Raw genomic sequence first — 17794 nt, 5'->3', positions numbered from 1 at the left:
GAACTGAAATTTGAGGCTGCATTTTGAGCAGCCTTTGAATTGGGACAGCCTCGCTGTCGCTGTGACATAATCGGCCTTATAATGCGGCCTTTAAGGCTGCAGAATTGGGATACAGCCTATGTCAGGCTGATTGGGTTAGAATGGCAGACCTGACATGTTAAAAGGAGGGTGGTGCTTGAAATCCTTGTTCTTCCATTGTTAACCATGATGACCTGCAAAGAAACGTGTGCAGCCATCATTGCGTTGCATAAAAATGGCTTCACAGGCAAGAATATTGTGGCTACTAAGATTGCATCTAAATCAACAATTTATAGGATCATCAAGAACTTCAAGGAAAGACGTTCAATTCTTGTTAAGAAGGCTTCAGCACATCCAAGAAAGTCCAACAAGCGCCAGGATCGTCTCCTAAACACGATTCAGCTGCGGGATCAGAGTGTCACCAGTGCGGAGCTTGCTCAGGAATGGCAGCAGGCAGGTGTGAGCGCATCTGCACGCACAGTGAGGCGAAGACTTTTGGAAGACGGCCTGGTGTCAAGAGGGGCATCAAAGAAGCCACTTCTCCCCAAAAAAACATCAGGGGCAGATTAATCTTCCACAGAAAGTATGGTGAATGGACTGCTGAGGACTGGGGCAAAGTCATATTCTCGGATGAAGCCTGTTTCCGATTGTTTGGGGCATCTGGAAAAAGGCTTGTCTGGAGAAGAAAAGTTGAGCGCTACCATCAGTCCTGTGTCATGCCAACAGCAAAGCATCCTGAGACCATTCATGTGTGGGGTTGCTTCTCATCCAAGGGAGTGGGCTCACTCACAATTTTGCCCAAAAACACAGCCATGAATAAAGAATGGTACTAAAACAGCCTCCAACAGCAACTTCTTCCAACAACAGTTTGGTAAACAACAATTCCTACATAAGGCACACAGGATTATAAGGGGCACCGTCGATTTTCAGAAAAATCAAAGGATTGATTTTAAGTGTGCCGTATTTTCCCAAAAAACACGGTAATAACGACGGCCTGCTAGCACGCTCTACCACAAATAGTGCTCTGTTGTGTATCTGACGGACGAAAGCTAAACCAGTTCCACACCACTGAAGTCGCAGCATTTTTACAAACCAGTTCTGGTTCATCTGTTTCATTCAACGATCCGCTTTCACCCTTCTCATTCTCCGTTGCCGCCCTGCTTTTCCATCCATTTGCGTATGAAAACAAAGGCACTGCGCATGCCCGTTTTACCCATATTCTATCGTCATATTTCACTTTCCTATCGTTGCCCAACATTATACCAGTATTACTATGAACGGTATGATATGGCCCAGCTGATCGTGCACTAATCACACATTAAAATGAGCAAAAGAGGCAAAACTGTGTGCCAGAGTCAGGGGTCAGCATTTTGTTTTTATGTCACAGCACCAGAACGATTGCAGGTGCTCATAAGTAGTTACCATAAATCACCACCTTTCATGGTCTCAGCACATCGACTCTATTATTAGGAAAATGGGACAAGGCATAGCTATGGCTATGAAATGCTCTTTCTGTATCACTTCTTCAATTATGAAAGATGTCATTAATGCACTAGTAATGTCTCATCTGGAGTATTGTTCAATCATCTGGTCAGCAGCTAATAAGACAGATCTTAACAGACTTCAGTTAGTCCAGAATAAGGCGTCCAGATTAGTGCTAAGATGTTCATACTATACTAATATTGATAAAATGCATAATCAACTTTCTTGGCTTCCTGTACAGGCTAAAATATTCTATGGCTTACTTGTAGTTATAAAGAAAGCAATTCTGTTAAACACACCACATTTATTTCTGCTCAGCTGCAGTATCCAGATGAAATACATAATCATATTACACAGTTTTCAACAAACTGCAATTTAGTAAATGCTCGAGTTAAAAGTAACTTTGTGTAAAACTGTTATATTTAGAGCAACTTTTAAGTGGAATAAATTGCCTTATAAAATTAGAGAATTAGCAACTATTCAAAACTTCAATGAACACTTAAAAGCCGATTTACAGAGTTTTTAGTTGTTGTAAATATTGTAAGAGATGATTTGTTTTTGAAATTTGTGTAATGTGCCTCAATGCTAATGATACTATTATTATACTATTATTATTGATTGCTCATATTTTAACAGTTGTGAAACTGTGGATGTAAGAGCCAAATTATGTGGATATCTTGAATCCACTTTATTGTGTAATATTTTATGTGATTGTATTTGACGGAAGACGAGCAACATCTGTTGTGGAAGCTAATGGGGTTCCTTTTGAATAAACAAATAAACATAAGATTTATTATCACTGAATAATTATGTATAAATCTATACATAATTATAGAAATATGTAATAGGAAACAACAAAATAATATAAATTATAAAATAATGTGTGTGTACGTGTGTACGTGTGTATGTGTGTGTACAATCAGGAGGGATGGGCATGATTTTAGTGTTTTTAAATAGTCATGAATTATTTTTAACACCAGGTTGGATGTAATGTGTTTGAACTACCAGCAGGTGGGGATAAGAGACCTTTAAGGTGTTTGGTGCCACACTCCACCTTCAGGTTTAAAACTAGTGTTAATGGAGGGAGTTTGAAGGTTCAGTTTGTTTCACGACTGCATTTCACTCACTGCCTCTGTTTGTATCTCTGTCACTGCAGGACCAACATGGAGCGAGAAGTCAGCGCTCTCAGGAGGCCGACAAACCTCACAGAAGAAAGAGAGAGAAAACATACACCTGTGACGAGTGTGGGAAGGGTTTTACTTTGAAGGGTTCACTAAAACGGCATCAGGTCATCCACACTGGAGAGAGACCGTTCAGCTGTGACTTGTGTGGAAAGTCTTTTTCCAGGAAGGGTTACCTAAAACAACACCAACTCATCCACAGTGGAGTTAAAGCGTACACCTGTGATCAGTGTGGCAGAGCTTTTACTCACAGTAGCAACTTACAGATTCATCTAGTTACCCACTCTGGAATTAAGGCATACAGCTGTGACATCTGTGGAAAAACTTTCAGCCTGATAGGGCACCGAAATAGACACCTACGCATTCACACCAGACATGATGTGTACAGCTGTGAACAGTGTGGCAAACAGTTTATAACTCACACACAGTTGCAACGCCACATGTTTACCCACACTGAGGAGAGACCTTATAAATGTGACCTGTGTGAGAAGACTTTTAAAGCTCCACATTACCTGAGACGACACCAACAGATCCACACCAGAAAGAGACTCTACAAGTGCAGTTACTGTGAGGTTTGTATTTATATTGTTATCTTGTCATTTTAACACACATGTTTCTGTTTCTTTTTTCTTTTTCTTTCTTTTTCTTTTTTAGCTATTTATTAATAAACGACGTATGTATATATATATGCCTGTATATATTGTACTATTCTTAGTTAGTGTATTGTCTGTCTTGTTAATGTCTTTATTATGGAGCACTGTAACAAAAAAATAATTTCCCCTAGGGATCAATAAAGTATTCTGATTCTGATTAGCCTGACTGTTTGGAACAACTCTGCTCATTAAATTGTGTTAGCATGTTAGCAATTCTACTGCATGGAAAAGCAGCTCTGAGTGATTATTCAGATTTTCATGTCAGTTATGATTTTAGTATTACTGTAGTATTATGGTGGTAGAATTGTAGTTATTGCAGCCCAGTAAACTGAGTGTGTTAACTGAAACAGTAAAATGTAATTGGACGTCTGCAGAGATGCTCTTTATTTCAGGCGACGCTCAGCATAAAAATGTTGAAGGACTGACTTACACTGTCTTTGTGTCTTTGTTTAGAAGCAGAGCGACACAGATGGATCCAGTTCTCAACGCTGTCATCACCGTGGTGGTGGGAAAGACTTTCGTTGTGACCTTTGTGGAAAAACTTTCAGTCAGCAAAAGACCCTAAAAAGACATCAACGTAGACACACTGGAGACAAACTGAAATACTGCAAAGAATGTGGGAGAAGCTTCACCACATCACATCACTTAAAACAACATGAACTGATTCACAGTGGGGTTAAAAAGCACCTCTGTGATCAGTGTGGGTCATCCTTCACCACTGCAGTTGAGCTTAAAACACACAAACGAGTCCACACAGGAGACAAACCGTACAAGTGCAGACACTGTGACACAAGCTTCTCACAGTCAGGTAATCGTAACTATCATGAACGTACACACATGGAAGGAAACTACAGCTGTGACCAGTGTGACAAGAGCTTCAGGAATCTCAGTTCATACTCCAAACACAAACGATCCCACGTTACTAATAAACTGTTTCACTGTTACCAATGTGCCCAAACATTCACCTCATCTTCTGCTCTGTGCAAACATCAGCGTGATCACTCAGGGCTGAAATCACTCCCATCACTGGATCACAGTGAATCTGAAGAGACAGAAAGATCCTCTGGTTTCAGTGTCAGACTCAAAAAGCTTGAGATCAGGCTCCACAGAGTTCAGATAGAATCATTTAAACTTGTGTTGAACTGAACTGGTTGCTGGGCTGAACTTCTACATAATACAGATTTACATGGGATCTTATTTTCTGTCGTTTTACTGAGTCAGTTTTGTCCTTTTTTCTCTGTCCTGGTTTTGCTCATCTGTAAATAATTGAAACTCAGTCAAATAGTTCATTGTTCTCCAGCAAAACGTTTTGGAAACTCATGTTTAACCTTTAAAACTCTGACATGTTTTAGCACACAAGGCTTCATCGGGGAGTTCACTCATGATTGGACCATGAGAATAAAGGTTTTTAGTTCTTTCAAAGAGAGTCTTGGAGCTGTTTGATGTTTTTGTTTTTTCTGAAACCACCTGAAAGATAAACTATTTTTCTTGCTTTATGTAGTGTGGAAGTTTTTAATGTTTCTTTCATCTGTGATGTTCTTGAATGTGTTCACATGAAGATGGTACAAATAAACTGTTCTTTTAGCTTTAGCTCCCAATTTATTCATTATTTATGGAAGTAGCACAGCAGCAGTTTCTTGATTAACACACGGAGGGCTCGGGATCTGATGGTAAATAATGTTTTGTGTCCTTGTACACATACAGCTCAGCTGTTCCACAGATGTCAAGTTTACACAGTGGTATGGTTTGTAAGAACGCAGCTCTCCTGTGGATAAATCCTTACTCTTAGCCTCAGGACCTCACACAGTCCCAGCAGTTTTGGTCAGAAGATTTATCCCTTATACCAAAACTTCACTGAGTCTCCTTTGCTGTGCTGTTTTCACAAAGAAACGTAAACTGAAGACCTGCACTTACAATGTTTAATTAGTTTAGCAGATTCAGTGTCTCCATGATCGAATCTGCTGTTTTTGTGCTGCTGTTGGTAGAAAGCCAGTTAATACTGAAACGAACTGGCTGCATGCATCTCTGAATGTAAATTGGTGCACTATTAATAGATCACTCTGTAACGGTATTGTCACCCTCATTTGCCCACTTAGTAAATCTCACTCATGGCCAGTGTTGGGTAAGTTACTTTAAAAAAGTAATTAATTACTAATTACTTAATATTGTATTTAAAATACTTATCTAATTACTGTGTCTGAAAAGTAACTTAATTACTCAATAAGTAATTTAACTAAATACTTCTTAAAATCCCTATAAACCTTGAGTGGACAAACAATAGAAATTAAAGTCTTTAAATAATTTTTTTTTTTTTAAAGACGGTGACTCTACAGTACACAGCGGTAGCATCTCTTGCACAATGTAGCCTGCAATAATTTTTTTAAGCTTACCTTCAGACGCTTTCTGTGCTGCTGAAGTAAAATCAGGTTTTGCCTGCTTAGCAGGAGTTGCCGCGGTGTTATCCATGGATGATGAACAAGAATCACTCAGAAGTGTTCGTCTATGCTCTCATGTCAGGCGCTTCAGTAGATTAAAAACAAAATGTTTATTTAACTTTTACTACCACACACCAAATCCGGTCGTTGGTACTTGCTGGCTTGTGCAGCCACTATGTAATAAAAGCTCAACACTGCGCCTAGCATCCTGGAGCACTTCTGTTGTCTTTTGTACGTGTCATCACCCTAATTTGCCCACTTAGTAAATCTCACTCATGGCCAAGAAATTGAAATAAATCTTGTTTCCCTGCTGGATAGTGATCCACTGTAACTCTGCTCCTCCTTCCTGTTTAGGATTTCTGACTGAAGTAAAATTCCCTCCATCCATCACTTATCCCAGCTAACCCAAAGTAAAATAAAGTTTTGATCATCTTAAAAAAGCATTACAATAATGGGCACTGTGTCTGTGAAGGTTCTAAATCATCCAGGTCATCGTAGTCTAAGGAGCTTGGAAAGAAAAGCGTCTGGACTTCTTTAAGTTGCTTGAAGACGTTTCACCTCTCATCCGAGAAGCTTCTTCAGTTCTAAGGTCAAATGGCCGAGAGTCCCAGATTTAAACCCAGTGGGAGTATCCCCCCAAAGAGGGACAAAGGACCCCCTGGTGATCCTCTAATCACATGAGCCAAGGTGTGAAAGCGGGTGTGGGACCTAATCAGCCAGGGTTTCGGGTGAGCTCATTGTGAAACCTGGCCCCACCTTGTCATGTGAATTCCTGAGGTCAGATGGCCCAGGATGTGAGTGGGCATTAAGGCGTCTGGGGAGGGAACTCAAAACTGGATTATAGATGGCAGACAGTTGGTGTCGTAAACCACCGCCTCTGTTCAAAGATGGTCGCTCACAGTGGACATAGATGGCCTCTTTCACTCCTCTTTCAAACCATCTGTCCTCTCTGTCCAAAATGTGAACATTGGCATCCTCGAAAGAGTGACCTTTGTCCTTAAGATGCAGATGGACTGCTGAGTCTTGTCCTGTGTGTGTTCCTTCTTTTTTCCCTCAGGCTTAGAGGGAACATGTTCTGCCCGGTGGTGTAGGGTCCTGATTACTCCAAGTTTGTGTTCCAGAGGGTGATGGGAGTCAAAGAGGAACACACACACGTAAAGGAAGCACTCAAAACATGCGGTTATCCTAACTGGGCGTTCATGAAGTCAGCAAAGATGCACAGAAAAGAAGATCAGACACCAGCGAGGGAGGATAAGAAAGACAGACACAACAACGTTGTCATCCCCTATGTAGCCGGTGTATCAGAGAAACTCAGGAGAGTTTTCTCCAAGCACGACATCCCAGTGTACTTCAGACCCAGCAACACACTCAGACAGAAACTGGTTCACCCGAGACAACAGAAGTGCTCCAGATGTTTGGGGCATCTGGAAAAAGGCTTGTCTGGAGAAGAAAAGTTGAGCGCTACCATCAGTCCTGTGTCATGCCAACAGCAAAGCATCCTGAGACCATTTATGTGTGGGGTTGCTTCTCATCCAAGGGAGTGGGCTCACTCACAATTTTGCCCAAAAACACAGCCATGAATAAAGAATGGTACTAAAACAGCCTCCAACAGCAACTTCTTCCAACAACAGTTTGGTAAACAACAATTCCTACATAAGGCACACAGGATTATAAGGGGCACCGTCGATTTTCAGAAAAATCAAAGGATTGATTTTAAGTGTGCCGTATTTTCCCAAAAAACACGGTAATAACAACGGCCTGCTAGCATGCTCTACCACAAATAGTGCTCTGTTGTGTATCTGACGGACGAAAGCTAAACCAGTTCCACACCACTGAAGTTGCAGCATTTTTACAAAACAATTCTGGTTCATCTGTTTCATTCAACGATCCACTTTCACCCTTCTCATTCTCCGTCGCCGCCCTGCTTTTCCATCCATGTGCGTATGAAAACAAAGGCACTGCGCATGTGCGTTTTACCCATATTCTATCATCATATTTCACTTTCCTATCGTTGCCCAACGTTATACCGGTATTACTATGAACGGTATGATATGGCCCAGCTGATCGTGCACTAATCACACATTAAAATGAGCAAAAGAGGCAGAGTCAGGGGTCAGCATTTGGTTTTTATGTCACAGCACCAGAACGATTGCAGGTGCTCATAAGTAGTTACCATAAATCACCACCTTTCATGGTCTCAGCACATCGACTCTGTTATTAGGAAAATGGGACAAGGCATAACTATGGCTATGAAATGCTCTTTCTGTATCACTTCTTCAATTCTGAAAGATGTCATTAATGCACTAGTAATGTCTCATCTGGAGTATTGTTCAATCATCTGGTCAGCAGCTAATAAGACAGATCTTAACAGACTTCAGTTAGTCCAGAATAAGGCGTCCAGATTAGTGCTAAGATGTTCATACTATACTAATATTGATAAAATGCATAATCAACTTTCTTGTTAAACACACCACATTTATTTCTGCTCAGCTGCAGTATCCAGATGAAATACATAATCATATTACACAGTTTTCAACAAACTGCAATTTAGTAAATGCTCGAGTTAAAAGTAACTTTGTGTAAAACTGTTATATTTAGAGCAACTTTTACGTGGAATAAATTGCCTTATAAAATTAGAGAATTAGCAACGATTCAAAACTTCAATGAACACTTAAAAGCCGATTTACAGAGTTTTTAGTTGTTGTAAATATTGTAAGAGATGATTTGTTTTTGAAATTTGTGTAATGTGCCTCAATGCTAATGATACTATTATTATACTATTATTATTGATTGCTCATATTTTAACAGTTGAAACGTCACTGTGGATGTAAGAGCCAAATTATGTGGATATCTTGAATCCACTTTATTGTATAATATTTTATGTGATTGTATTTGACGGAAGACAAGCAACATCTGTTGTGGAAGCTAATGGGGTTCCTTTTAAATAAAGAAATAAACAAACATAAGATTTATTATCGCTGAATAATTATGTATAAATCTATACATAATTATAGAAATATGTAATAGGAAACAACAAAATAATATAAATTATAAAATAATGTATGTGTGTGTGTGAACGTTTGTGTGTACGTGTGTACGTGTGTATGTGTGTGTACAATCAGGAGGGATGGGCATGATTTTAGTGTTTTTAAATAGTCATGAATTATTTTTAACACCAGTTTGGATGTAATGTGTTAGAACTACCAGCAGGTGGGGATAAGAGACCTTTAAGGTGTTTGGTGCCACACTCCACCTTCAGGTTTAAAACTAGTGTTAATGGAGGGAGTTTGAAGGTTGAGTTTGTTCCACGACTGCATTTCACTCACTGCCTCTGTTTGTATCTCTGTCACTGCAGGACCAACATGGAGCGAGAAGTCAGCGCTCTCAGGAGGCCGACAAACCTCACAGAAGAAAGAGAGCGAAAACATACACCTGTGACGAGTGTGGGAAGGGTTTTACTTTGAAGGGTTCACTAAAACGGCATCAGGTCATCCACACTGGAGAGAGACCGTTCAGCTGTGACTTGTGTGGAAAGTCTTTTTCCAGGAAGGGTTACCTAAAACAACACCAACTCATCCACAGTGGAGTTAAAGTGTACAGCTGTGATCAGTGTGGCAGAGCTTTTACTCACAGTAGCAACTTACAGATTCATCTAGTTACCCACTCTGGAATTAAGGCATACAGCTGTGACATCTGTGGAAAAACTTTCAGCCTGATAGGGCACCGAAATAGACACCTACGCATTCACACCAGACATGATGTGTACTGCTGTGAACAGTGTGGCAAACAGTTTATAACTCACACACAGTTGCAACGCCACATGTTTACCTACACTGAGGGACGATCTTATAAATGTGACCTGTGTGAGAAGACTTTTAAAGCTCCACATTACCTGAGAGAACACCAACAGATCCACACCAGAAAGAGACTCTACAAGTGCAGTTACTGTGAGGTTTGTATTTATATTGTTATCTTGTCATTTTAGCCTGACTGTTTGGAACAACTCTGCTCATTAAACTGTGTTAGCATGTTAGCAATTCTACTGCATGGAAAAGCAGCTCTGAGTGATTATTCAGATTTTCATGTCAGTTATGATTTTAGTATTACTGTAGTATTATGGTGGTAGTATTGTAGTTATTGCAGCCCAGTAAACTGAGTGTGTTAACTGAAACAGTAAAATGTAATTGGACGTCTGCAGAGATGCTCTTTATTTCAGGCGACGTTCAGGATAAAAATGTTGAAGGACTGACTTGCACTGTCTTTGTGTCTTTGTTTAGAAGCAGAGCGACACAGATGGATCCAGTTCTCAACCCTGTCATCACTGTGGTGGTGGGAAAGACTTTCATTGTGACCTTTGTGGAAAAGCTTTCAGTCAGCAAAAGACCCTAAAAAGACATCAACGTAGACACACTGGAGACAAACTGAAATACTGCAAAGAATGTGGGAGAAGCTTCACCACATCACATCACTTAAAACAACATGAACTGATTCACAGTGGGGTTAAAAAGCACCTCTGTGATCAGTGTGGGTCATCCTTCACCACTGCATGGAAGCTTAAATCACACAAACTAGTGCACACAGGCAGTGGCGGTCCTAGCCTGTTTGGCGCCCTGGCCGAACACTCCCTCTGGCGCCCTCCCCCCCCCCCCACAGACACACACACACATATGAAGAGAGAGAGAGCGTATGCATAGTATGCAAACGGCTACCAAACAGACATCATAATTCGTCATACAATGGGAACAGGACAAATCAACAATTGACACTGACTAATTAATATTATATTATTGTATATATTGTTTGGAGTTTAGTCTGTTACTGTTACTATTTTTACCATTTCTTCTTGGAGGAACTGTAACCCACATAATTTCCTTAGGGATTAAGAAAGAATTCTGATTCTTAATGTTTTAGGATACATGACCTGCCATTATCCAATGACACATCTGCTTACCTGTTTCTTTTGCTCGTTTCTCCTTGTAGGAGCCATAATTAAATGTATTGAATTTTAATGATCACTGGGTTTTCATTTGTTTGGTTGCTATGGTGATGTGTAACGGGAGTCACGTGGGTGCTAGCGGTGACATTAAGAGGGCGTTGTCAGTCTGTCTTTCACTGGTTTGATTTTGACAGAGAGGAGGGCTGGGTAGCCGTAGTTTTTGTTGACCGCAGCACAACGAGTTTCCCCTTGTTGCATTAGAGCTGTGATGTTTTAAGAGTTTGAATCGCGAGCCGATCACATTGCTCTGTAAACTTTTCAAGCACTTTAATAAACAAGCAAGCAATTCCACCTCTCGCATTATTGCGTAAAGTTGACAGCGCGTCAGGCAGGCTCAATCCCCGGCCTCTAGCGACTGTGGAAGTCGCTACACTCCTCTTCTTTTCTCTTTTTTTAAACTTTGAAAAACGGGTTGTGTGTGAGACTTTAAAGCAACAAAATATAAAATATACATTTTAAATTGTTATTGATCCCTTTACCCCTAGTCCTAAAGTGTATATTATTTTTTTACTCTTAAATATTTATTGTTCGTTTACTTCCACTGCTGTAACTGGAGCCTCGTCGTCTCGTCTCTCTCAATACTGGACTGTATGTAGCGGAGATGACTATAAAGTTTACTTTGACTTCAGCAGCGAGCAGGCGCACCGAGGGCTCTCGCGCTCACTTTTCGTGTATAGAAAAACGTCGGCGCAAATTATAAGTCTGTATCATAATGTCTGGTGTTTTCGTGTTTGTTGGTTTGTTTTTATTTTGTTTTATTTTGCGAGTTGGATATTAGATGCCGCTCCAGCCAGCCAGAGAATCCCCCGCCGCCCCGCCCTCTCCTCCCTGTGCTGCAAGCAGCAGGCGCACCCCGCAAACGGAGGGCGCCCTTACTCCCAGCAAATGGGCAATAGAAAACCGATCGGTGCCTATGCCATCCCCAATATGCGCTGGCATGATGTCGGGGCAGCAATTTTATTTATTTATTTTTTTTGCCGATGCTCGTGATGCCGCCCCCCACCACGATGCCGCCCCGGGCAACCGCCCGTGTCGCCCGTATCTAAAACCGCTACTGACCACAGGAGAGAAACCATACAAGTGCAGACACTGTGACAAAAGCTTCTCACATTCATGTAATTGTAACAATCATGAACGTGCACACATGGAAGGAAACTACAGCTGTGACCAGTGTGACAAGAGCTTCAGGAATCTCAGTTCATACTCTGAACACAAACGATCCCACGTTACTAATAAACTGTTTCACTGTTACCAATGTGCCAAAACATTCACCTCATTGTCTGCTCTGTGCAAACATCAGCGTGATCACTCAGGGCTGAAATCACTCCCATCACTGGATCACAGTGAATCTGAAGAGACAGAAAGATCCTCTGGTTTCAGTGTCAGACTCAAAAAGCTTGAGATCAGGCTCCACAGAGTTCAGATAGAATCATTTAAACATGTGTTGAACTGAACTGGTTGATGGGCTGAACTTCTACATAATACAAATTTACATGGGATCTTATTTTCTGTCGTTTTACTGAGTCAGTTTTGTCCTTTTTTCTCTGTCCTGGTTTTGCTCGTCTGTACCCGAAAGACAAAACTCCAAAACACAGACTTAACAACGTGGTGTATGCTATACAGTGCAGCGAGGAATGCCCAGACCTCTACATTGGAGAGACCAAACAGCCACTTCACAAGCGCATGGCACAACATAGAAGAGCCACCTCCACAGGACAAGACTCAGCAGTCCATCTGCATCTTAAGGACAAAGGTCACTCTTTCGAGGATGCCAATGTTCACATTTTGGACAGAGAGGACAGATGGTTTGAAAGAGGAGTGAAAGAGGCCATCTATGTCCACTGTGAGCGACCATCTTTGAACAGAGGCGGTGGTTTACGACACCAATTGTCTGCCATCTATAATCCAGTTTTGAGATCCCTTCCCAGACGCCTTAATGCCCACTCACATTCTGGGCCATCTGACCTCAGGAATTCACATGATAGGGTGGGGCCAGGTTTAACAATGAGCTCACCCGAAACCCTGGCTGATTAGGTCCCACACCCGCTTTCACACCTTGGCTCATGTGATTAGAGGATCACCAGGGGGTCCTTTGTCCCTCTTTGGGGGGATACTCCCACTGGGTTTAAATCTGGGACTCTTGGCCATTTGACCTTAGAACTGAAGAAGCTTCTCGGATGAGAGGTGAAACGTCTTCAAGCAACTTAAAGAAGTCCAGACGCTTTTCTTTCCAATAATGGGCATTACCAATCCAAACTGAATAATACAGAAGATGAAAGAATAGACTTTGATCAGTTAATAAAGCTCATGATCTTGATTCATTGTGACTGCTACACAGATACTTCTGGATCACTTCTCTCAGTTAGGAACCTTCCTCACCAAAACTGACTGTTGGACCACACCCCTGGTTTCATGAGAAATTGTTTCAGCCATGATTTATCTTCCTGTATTTCAGAGTAAAGACTGAAGTGACAAATGGAAACGTTTAAAAAACGCAATGTGAGAGAGACGTTGAGGTCCTTAAAAGTTACCCTGGGTTTTTCTGTCACCCTGCTAGATGTTACACACCTTGTTATTGGACTGATTTCTACTGCTGGACTACTCCTGGGGAGAGCAACAATACTCTTACTAATTAGCTCCCTTTCACACCTTTGGGGATATTTATTTTTGTGCTTGCAGCGCTGTGAGCCAGAACAGCGAGAGAAAAATCTGCAACAGCAACGAGCCGAATGCTTAAGTGAATCCCAGCAGCTGCACATGTGCTACGCTGATTTACAGGATATCTTTGCTCTGGATTTATATTTATACTTTTTCATTTCTATATGATTCTTCTTGCATCTAAACAAAGATGATTCAATTTGATACATTTTGATGGCTCTTCGTGCTCGGGTGTAAATGAGACGTAATATTTGCTCTTGGTTTGGTTCTCCTGTACAGAACCTTGCAGTACAACAGAAACCTAAAAACATTATTTGTAGTTGTTATTCTTAGTTGTTCTGCTGCCTAAATACCACAGGGTGTAATTATGAAGTTATTGAGCTGCACATACTTTACGACCTGCTTAAGTTCGAGGTCACAGCGTCTGTAGAGCAGTTGGAACATAATGAAGTCTACAAGGTTAAAGTTTTCTCTTCTCTTATTGTTCTCTCTGCTGCTTGGTTTGATGGATCTGAGCTCCCGAAAAATATGCTCGAGTTGTTCTTGTGTCCAACAAAAATGAGTTCTAATATGTTTTATTTTTAATGTTACTGTGTTGAAGTTAGCACAATTTAAATTCAAAAAATTGTTAGACTCTTAAATGAACGGCATCTTGACGTGGACTCGGTGAACGGCTTAAAAAACTAATACATTGTTTTACATCTTGTGCACTTGAGTACACTCCAATGAAACTCGAAAAGTGGGATAAATCCAGACAGATTATGGAGATGGTGACTCGGCATTTGTTAGGGAGGAGTGTAAGTATAGAGAGGAGGAATTCCTACTTCTCATTCATACTCTGCACTGGGCATTGTGTCAAAACTGTCCTTGTAACATGTTTCCTTTTTTTCAGAATAAATCGCTGTGAAAAAAACCCCATCAAAGTTGAGGTAAGTGTTCACCACAGTATCGTTTTTTATTAGGGTCAAATTTCTCTTTGAGTAAAAATTAAGCCAACATCCAAGTGTCAAAGGTTGGTTAACATTTATAACGTGTATAACGTTTTGTGAAAAGTTTGATCGATTCGCCCTCTCTCTCTTTCTCATTCTTACAAAAATAATAAATTCTCTGGGTTTTTTTCTCATACGTTTATGGTACCCGACGGAGGAAACATTGACAGGGATGAACCGACGGTCGTCTGACTCCTTCTTGATGTGTGTAAAACAAGGCCATTTTCTTTTAGGGTTTCTGTCTATTTTCTGTTAATGAGAAAACCCGAAGTAGCTATAAAAATGAAGAAAAACTCTTTACTTTTATGGAATGCCAGGACTGCCATAATGAATTAATTAAATACACCATTAAATAATTAATTAAATGTGGCAATAATTAATTAAAATCGGAAATAATTAATTACATAAATATTTACGACACATGTAATTAATTAATTATTGACACATTCTGCTCCCTGTTGTACCAATGAATGTTTACACAGTTGATTTTCAAATAACTGTGTTCAAACACAACTGCACCACTGACAATGTTGACTTTTGAGATGAGCCATTTTTAACATACTGACAACATTCAGCCACAAATAAAGTCCTTCCAAAAACACAAAAAGTCAAATTTTTGTAACAAATGTTACTCATTCAATTTTAAAGGTGTGGTATTGTCAGACAGAATATCAAACCTATCATGATAGATAGTCACTAACAGATTCAAAACATCAGATGGCAGGATGTGAACATCTGGTATCTGGTTTCCATACAGCAAACAACTTTCAAACACATTTTTCCACCACTTGTCTTTTAATAGTAATGGTATCAACACTCCAATTTCCTCTGAAGTTCAGTATCGCGTCACATTTGTTATAAAACTAGTACAAATGTACCTAAGACCAGATTATAAAAATTGTTTAAAACAGTTCAAGTTAGAATAAACCCTTTCAACATTTTATAAAAACTTGTTATACATGAAATCTGCAATCTGTCATGCAAGCTACATTAAGTAAAGTTAGAACAGAAGAGATTGATTCAGAACTTTCTGCATCTTACCGTTTTCTTAAAGCCAGAAATTAACTTTTTTCAGAGCAACTTACCACGAAACCCAAAAACTGTAAATCATAACAAACTGCTGCATTCTGTTTTACACAAGTTGCATTTGAGTTGAACATGTTGTCAAATAGGTTAGACTTTGGTTAAGAGCTTGGTTTTGAAGCTTCTTATCCTCTGGGAACAGGTAGATGTCAACTCCATAAAAATGTGTTGCACAGCTTCAAATGTGTACTTGAGTTCTTTGGGAAACTCCATGTTGAGCCCATAAAGTAGGCCAAACAGGTAGGCAAAGGCAGTAGGAAGGTCTGGCAGATCATCAAGAATAATGTCCTCTTCCAAAACAATGGCAGTGTTGATCACTGTGGACTGCGAGTTGGGTCCCCCGTAGTCCTCCAGAACAGTGAGGATGCCCACCGTAACACCTCGGGTTGCCCTCTCAACTGGATCTGTATCCTATGCAAAATAAAAAACAACAGTACATATAAGTCTCTGAAAACCAAAACTGAAGATTGAGTAGATTTGCATGCTCACCAGACATGTTAAGAAGAGTTTGGTCTCGTCGTCGCGAACAAATATCGGTAACCCTTCCAAACTGATGGTTCGTCGATGCTGGACTATGTTTGAGACCTAAAACAAGGAAATCAAATAAGACTCAGTCTCATTTATAAACCTACCATTTTGTTTTTAAAACACATTAAGTGTTGTTGCTAAAAATACAGCCTTAAGAAATAAGATGTTGAAATTAGTTATTCCAGATACTTGCTCATGGTTTTGTCAGTTTTTTTTTTACAGGAATTTTGATGTGCAACAAATGTAGCACACTTATTACAACATTTATAACAAAAAGTGCCATGAGTGGGATGAGAGTTGAACTGTCTGTCATGACCTGCCATCTGCCAAACACACAGCGCTGCTTGTTAGCTTATAATCCCATTCAGGACACACTTTCTGAACTAACAATTTTTACGTCAATTTAGTAAATATTTAATAAAGTATCTTTCGTTACAGTGGGAACTTCAGGTTCCTCATAAACCAGACACAAATACATTTTTATATATTACCTGTTCATCAAAGTTCTGCAACAGGGAATCCATGTCATTGCGGAAAGCAGCTTTTCTAATTCGATACAGCTTAATCAGCCGAAGTGAGTAAGTGTCGAGGGCAGTCATGAAGGTCCCCATGAGATCCTTGGTGGTAATACGTGAGAATTCTGCACATATCTACAAAGCAACAAAAAAATATAGAAGAAAACTTTTAAAGGTACATTATATAAAAATGACATTGTTTTCAAATTTGGTTAAAACAGCTTAATTTCAAAACATTTAGTCTCGGTTGATCTATTGGTCAGGTCTTGATTGGATTTTTTTTTCCTCTTTTAGTGGTAGTACAAATTCTAACTGACACATTTTAGAAAAAAAAAAGAAAGAAACAAGAAAAATCTGATCGTCAGATTTTACATTAAGTCTATAGAATACCTAATCAAATGTTGATTAGACAAAATAATGGTTTCAATTGTTACAGGATGCATTGCAGAAAAGAAATAACTCAATAAATTGTATCTTAAATTCATTGCAAAAATTTCATTAATTTTATAGTTATGTAGGAATGAAGTAAGAATAACATCCTGTGGTCAAATGTGGATACTTTCATAACACGCAAGTGACTTTCTCAGTCCTGTTCTGTGAGTTTCATGGCTGTTGCCTGCTAAGGGTCAGCACCAAAAGATTCTAGATGCCCAGTGAAGACAAGTCATTGCGGCGACCGTGGTTCAGGGGGTTGGGAAGCTCATCTGTAACCGGAAGGATGCTGGTTCTGTCCCCCAGCTCTCTCTGTCCTGGTCTTTGTGTTCTTGGGCAAGACCCTTTACCCTACCGCCTACTGGTGTTGGCCAGAGGGGCCAATGGTGCGATATGGCAGCGTCGCTTCTGTCAGTCTAACCCAGGGCAGCTGTGGCTATAACTGTGGTTTCCCTGCACCAATGTGAGAGTGAATGAGTAGTGGAATTGTAAAGCGCTTTGGGTGCCCAGCAAAGAGCGAAATAAATGCAATCCATTATTATACACAGTAAGTTGACAAGTAAATAGATTTCACTTCAATAGAGTTGTTGGTAATACCAAAATTAGCTTCATATTTTAGAGCCAACTATTTTTTTATATTTTACCATTAGCATTGTTAGCTCAACGGTAGCCTTCAACCTCTTCTACAAGATATTGGAGTGATACAAACAGATGCTTGTCAGGGGCACAAGAAATGGAGCTCACGTTCATTTACTCACCCAGACAAGTTTCGAGGCATTTGGAGTTGTTTAGAAGAAATTTTAAAGGTCCTATATCATGTAAAA

General features: G+C 40.1%; 2 long non-coding RNA genes across 2 annotated transcripts; one reads left to right on the top strand and one right to left on the bottom strand.

Moving 5' to 3' along the window:
• Window positions 1-2613: 2613 nt before the first annotated feature.
• On the top strand, window positions 2614-4760 carry LOC134634571 (uncharacterized). The gene is made up of 2 exons (XR_010573818.1): window positions 2614-3253; window positions 3788-4760. It is a non-coding gene; the product is annotated as an uncharacterized LOC134634571 (long non-coding RNA).
• Window positions 4761-15874: 11114 nt separating this feature from the next.
• Window positions 15875-16341, bottom strand: LOC134634102 (uncharacterized). The gene is made up of 3 exons (XR_010094820.1): window positions 16283-16341; window positions 15985-16080; window positions 15875-15906 (listed from the first exon to the last, which is right to left on the bottom strand). It is a non-coding gene; the product is annotated as an uncharacterized LOC134634102 (long non-coding RNA).
• Between the last annotated feature and the right edge of the window lie 1453 nt (window positions 16342-17794).

This window comes from Pelmatolapia mariae, linkage group LG9 (assembly GCF_036321145.2).
Source record: "Pelmatolapia mariae isolate MD_Pm_ZW linkage group LG9, Pm_UMD_F_2, whole genome shotgun sequence".
Lineage (NCBI taxonomy): Eukaryota > Metazoa > Chordata > Actinopteri > Cichliformes > Cichlidae > Pelmatolapia > Pelmatolapia mariae.
This window is presented reverse-complemented; position numbering and strand designations above follow the sequence as displayed.